The sequence below is a fragment of the Apodemus sylvaticus genome, chromosome 10 (assembly GCF_947179515.1).
Source record: "Apodemus sylvaticus chromosome 10, mApoSyl1.1, whole genome shotgun sequence".
NCBI classification, from domain to species: Eukaryota; Metazoa; Chordata; class Mammalia; order Rodentia; family Muridae; genus Apodemus; species Apodemus sylvaticus.
The window spans coordinates 61695450-61701626 of record NC_067481.1 but is presented as its reverse complement, the minus strand read 5'-3'; positions in this window follow the sequence as shown (position 1 = coordinate 61701626).

Genomic DNA, 6177 nt, shown 5'->3' with positions numbered 1-6177 from the left:
CTCGCTGTTATCCTATGTTCTCTCTCTCCTGCTACTCTCTCCTCTCTGATAGTTACTTCTGGCCTTGTCCAGTCTGCTGGCCATGTTCGGTGTTCAGTCTGCTTCTTTTTCTCTTTGCTTTGGACTCTCCCACATGCCTCTGAATCCCTCCCTCTCATATCCACAATAGAAACCTTAGCTATACTATGTAGTGGTCATGTCAGCACCCTTCTAATGCTTGCATGCATCTGGTGCCAAAACCCTTGCACACGGGCAGGGCAGAGAATATGTTGTTTGTCTTGACATTGTTGTATGTATTGTTTTCTGACCCTGGTCACATGCTAAGCTTTAGAACCTAGAATGAAAAAAAGGTGTGTGTGTGTGTTCAGGGTTTGGAACCTATAGTCCCTAATTAATGTTACAGACAGAAGTCTGAGTTTTTCTAGTTACGGTTGTTGAGAAAGAGTGACCATTCTCTGAGACCTTACGACTCTGAAGGGCCAGACCTCATTAGTAAAAACAAAACCTGTAACTTGTACTCAAGTTACCTGTGCCTGTAGCCCTTGCCCAGCGAGAGACTGACCTGCCCTGGCCATTGGCTGCCTGAGCTGATGAGGGTTGGCCATGCCCTGGCCTGCCTGAGGTAATTCTCCCCTTTATGAAGGTGAGTGCAGCTTCCTGGAATGCATGGCACCCCAGCAAGCAGTAACATTAGAGGAAAACACCGTGACTGAGGGCTAGGTGCTGCCCAAATTCCAAAGACTGGCAGTCTGAACAACAGGGACTTGGGACCTCCCTCTGTGCCACCTCCAAAAACTATGCCATGTGCCACTCGGGAAAGAACATTTGTCACATATTTTAAAGGCTTGGTTTGTTCTCTATGTGTAGATTGTTCTGATGCTTTAGTCATAATCCGTGAAGATAACAAGAGTTTATTTGGGGTCTTACTTTGAAACTTATTATACCGTGATTTTTAGCACTGTTGTGGAGGGTGATATGAGGGTTAACGAAACGCAATTCAAATATTCTAAGGAGGGTGCCACTTAAATGCCACGTTCTTGGGTCTGGAATGTAAAGAGGGCCACGTTCTCACTCTTCGTTCTAAGGGCATTACAGACTCTGCCAGGAGGATCCAGAGGAGGCTTCTTCTAATCCTGGTCCTTCGAGCCTGGGGAATCATAGGGAGGCCAAGAGCATCCCTGACTGCTCAGGGAGGAAATGGCCCAGGTGGTTCCTGAGACCGGTGGGTATGAGGAGCTGAAAGAGCAGCCAAAGCTGACATCAGCCAGTTTTCTTCACCCAGCGTCCGCAGTCTCCAGGCTCTGCTCTGCTTGCTGAGTAAGACAGGCAAGGCTTATCTTTCTTCTTGTGATATTGGCAGTCTGTCCTCTCCACCGCAACAGTGTTCTCCTGTGTTGTGGAGGGAAAGCATGTGCCGCCCTGAGGTGGTCCGTCTCTCCAGGGAGCATCCATCACTGTCCCTGAGAGGGATGCTGGAGGCTTGGTGACAGTGATGGTGATGGGGCAGTTCCAAGATCTGTGTTGGGAAATGAGAGCAATGATCCCTTAAGCCTTCCACGTCCTGTTCTTTTCTTCATTTTGTTCCCTGGCTTTTCTAGCAATAGATACCAAAGCAAACCAAGGACCTTCTTGATATAGAGGGAAAGCTGGGCTAGAGGCCTTAGGCCAGGACTAGTTTCCCTTCCTCATTCCCAAGAGGTTCAGGAAACATGGCTGTTTTACAGAAGGGAGACACAACTTCAAGAGTTCTGAGGTTTGGGTGGGTGGGGTTTACTAGAAAAACTGCAAGTTAAGTTTAGAACAGTGACTTAGATGTCATTCTTCAACAGCCCCAGCTGTCAGTCCTGACAGTCTATTCCTTACTAATGTGCACGATTCCTTACTAATGTGAACTATTCCTTACCATGCACACTATTCCCTACTAATGTTTACTATTCCTTACTACTGTACACTATTGACTTGGTTTTGAATAAAGTTCCCTTGACACTTTGCAATCTGTGTGGGCTCTTTCCCCCTCCCCATTTCTGAGTAAAACACTGCATGCAGTCACCTACCTACCAGCTATTGGCTGTGTGTGACCATCTACCTACCAGCTATTGGCTGTAGGTGTTGTGTGAATCATCACAGTTCTGGGACAGGAAGCTACTTTCAATTCTGGGAAAGGATGGTAAACCACACCTGGTCCTGACCTTCCTGGTGACAGGTTTCTCTTAGGAATTAGGTAAAATTATAGTGACTTTGATTAGATTAGAGAGACACTTCATTTTATAAAAGGCAGAGAGTAGGATTATCAGCTCATAAGTCTTAAGGGAAATATTTATAGTGAATGGGAAGTCAGGTGTGAGGAAGGAAGTCCACGTACATGCTTTGACATGGTTGACGTCTGACAATATTACACTAAGTGGAACTCGCTAATCACAAAAAAGACAAACACTTTTACCTAAATCTGTGATAGCTCAGCAAAGAGGAATAGAAAGCAGCATGGTAGTTTCAGGCCTGGAGGGAGAGGCAATGGAGGATTGCTGGTTATTGAGTGCAGCGAGTCAGTCGTGCAAGATGAAACTCTCCAGGGATAGATGATGTGTGGTGCCTTCGTGCTGTGGAAGCACACACTGAAAACGGTTGAGGCATACACATTTTTATTGTTTGTGTCTTGTGCTATGTGTACTCTGCAGCAGTGTAAAATAGAAAGAAACCTCAGTGTAAGCAAAGTTGGTGAGAAGCACTCAGGGAGGATTTCTGAGAACAGAGAGAGGGAGGATTAAATCTTCCTTCACTTTGGGAAGTGACTGGGAATCAGGCCGAAGACAGGCAGGAGGAGCAGGAAAAGGTGGCCCTGGCGGCAGTGCTATGGCTTATACAAGTGTATCCCCTAAAGATTCGTGTGCCAAACACTTTACCTTCTATGTGTGCTACTGGGAGACAGTAGACTCTGAGAGGTGGCGCTCACTGGAACATGGTTTGGTTTTAGAAGGAGCTGCACTCAGAAGGATTTATGTAGTTCTCTTGGGATCCTGATTAGTTCTTGCAAAAATGGACTAATGGATTGTTATATAGAAAGACTGTACCAAGTGCTTGGCTTTTTCTGTATATGGCTTTGTTATGCGGTAATACAGTTAAAAGAACTTTGGCCAGAAGCCAAACAGATGAGACTGCTTAATCTTTGGCTTTCAGCGTCCAAAATGTGAGTTAAACAATAATATCCAGCCTTGGATGTTTTATTTTATAGCAACAAAAATAGACTAATATAAGCAACGTTTGTGAGAAGGTGGGGGACCGGCATCTGGGTGTTGCCATGGGAAAGAGGATTCCTGTCTTACCTGTGATTTGATAATTAGATGCGAAAGGGGATAGGGTCTGCTGAGAAGTGGGGAGGAAGACAGAGACATTAGGGGACATTCAAGTTCTAGTTACTGTGTAAGGAGGCAAAAGAAACTAATGGAGTGACTAAAATTGTCCTGAGTCTTCATGGAAAGGAAGGGGTGGTGCTCACAGAACGTAGAAAATTAGAAATCAGGGTATAAGAGAACCCACGACTTTATATCTTCCATCTTCTGGTTTTGAGGTGTTAAGGGCATCTAAGGCTTGGACAGTTGCATTCCAGACCCTGATAGTGGGGTCAGAGCTTAGGCCTAACAGAGACCTCCAGGAGACCCTGCTTAATGAATATAAAGAGGATTCAGACATTTTGATGGCTCCTGTGACAGGCCTCTAGAGAGACGACTGTCTTCCACTCTATGTCTATATCAGATAGTACAAACAAAGCATCATTCTCACCCCGAGGGAGCTCAGGCACAATCTCTAGGAACCAAATCAGAACTCTGTTTGCCAGTCTTGGCTTAGGTCAGTATCTCAGTTACAAAGTTTAGAGAAAACAGATGATATGCCAAGTGAAGGTGGGATCCAGAATCAGTTTTCCCATATTGTCATGACTGGGCGGAGTCTGTTAACTCTGGGCATTGATGGAGGGACGGCAAGCCCATACACTGTGTTAAAGTGTTAGTCATAGAAGGGGGTGGGGGACAGGAAATAATTCCTTAATGAATGATGAAAGGGTAGGAATGAGACAGTGGGAGAAAGAATGAGAGCCGAGTGGGAACCAGATGGAGAGAGCAGACTCCCTTCTTTCTCTTCTACCTTTGAGGTCGTAGAATGGGGCAGGCAGGGCAACCGCTTGCCTTCCTCATTCTGAGAGAAATCAAGACTGAGAGGCATGTGGGAAAACCAGTTTATCTTCTGGTGAGGTCTTGGCCATCCTGGAAATGTCTGTTAGTATTGATCTAGACATGTCTAAGAGTGAACTGGGCTGGTTGGGCAGGCTCCTTTTTTCCCCCTCCTGTCTGGAGATATAAAAACCATGAAATAAATAAGGTTCTAGGAATTGTCTTTTGGAAAGCTTCAGTGGGTGGGGTACTTAGGGACAAGGACATTTGGGGAACTTGGCTAAAGACTCTAGGAAATCATGGCATGAGTGTTCGATAGCGCTTTTAAGCAATGCAGGACTGCATCTGGGATGAATTTGCAGCCTTTTGTGTACTCTGATTCTGAGAAGCCTGTGGATTTCTTGGGTTTTTGACAAGTTCTGCCAAGAAATAGCTTTGGGTCTGTCTAGTTTACCCCGAGGAAGCAGAGATGCATGGTAACACCATATTAGATCAATCTCAGTCCTAAAGTCCAGAGTTCACTGGACCAGAACTCCTCTTTTCACCTCCTCTCTCTCTATTCCAAAGTTTCCCAAATCCCCCTGAATCTATAAAGGGAGCTGAACAAATTGTGTGCTGGGGGATGGGGTAGGGAACGTAGATCTTCTCTGGGACACAGAAGTTGGCATGCAGGTTTCCTAGAATGATCCTTCTGTTAAATACTGTGTTGTGGGTATGCCATGTCTGGAAGAGCCCTCTTTCCTCAGGGACCAGTTGCTTCTCATCCCATCCTCTAGCCACGATCTTCATCCCCATCCCCACCCTCCAAATTCATACACTGAGGTCAGAGCCCCCATTACCTCAGAGCATGACTGCTTTTGGAGGTAGGCCTTTGAACGGGTAATTAAGGGAAAATAAAGTTGGATGGTCCCCTAATTCAACCTTGCTGATGTCTTTCTAAAAGGAAGCAATTAAGACCCAGACAAGTATAGGGAAGGCAGGTGAAGAATAGGGGAGGGCACTGCAAGCCAGGGAGGGCAGCCTCAGGAGAAGGCTGCGGCATCTCCGTGCATGGAGTACACATTTGCAGAACTGTCGGGAAATTAATTTCTGTCGTCAAAGTCAATCAGTCTGTGGCACTTTGATATGACAGCCTGGGAAAATGAGGAGGCCTCAACTAGGAACATTTTTATTATCTGGATGTGGGGCTAGTTTAGTAACTGCCCCTTCGTGGGAATCACAGAGTGAGATATGCGGCCTCGAAAGACTGGATGGAGCTATCTGTGGAAGGAGACAGTGTCTTCCGTCTTCTGCCCGATGCCCCCCTTCCCGTGTCCAGTCTCAGTCAGCTCCTGGAATGCACTAGAAGCTGACACTGGAGGGTCGGGGTTATAAACATCCATCAGTTCCTGTGGTTACAGAACCAGGCTGCTGCACAGAACGGCAAACACACAGAGATCATGAGTTTTGCAAAAGAGAAAAAAAATCATATTTGAAGGCAGCTGATCTGAGCATGGAAGGGGAGAAGCACACTCAGATCCAGTTCCTGAAGGGCAGAGTCTGCTGAGGATTTATGAGATAGGGAAGGGTGGTGGAGGTGATTTCAGTTGGTCTTCACGGCTCTTCATGGGATGCATGCTCAGGACAGGTCAGCGTCAGAATGTTCTAAGGCAGAAGTTTTGGTCTTCTGATGCAGGTCCAATTTCAACAAAAGGTCATCAAATTTCGGAGAAGTGACCCAGGCAGCTGTATCACCAAACCCAACACCACATGTTAGAGGTATTTATGGCAGAGAACGGAAGGCCATGAACCCTGTGTGGCCGCTCAAAAGGGTGATCTTTAAAAGTCAACTAGAAGTGGTGCTAGGAGGACGGTTTATCGGGTCACCTGCGTCCATGCAATGGTGCTCCATGGAGTGGTGCTTATCTGTAACCCCAGCACTGGGGCAGAGACCAGAGCATCCCGCTGACCTGCTGGCTTGCTGTGCTAGGTGACCTAGAATGTTCCAGGTTCATTGTGAGATCCTTTCAGAAAA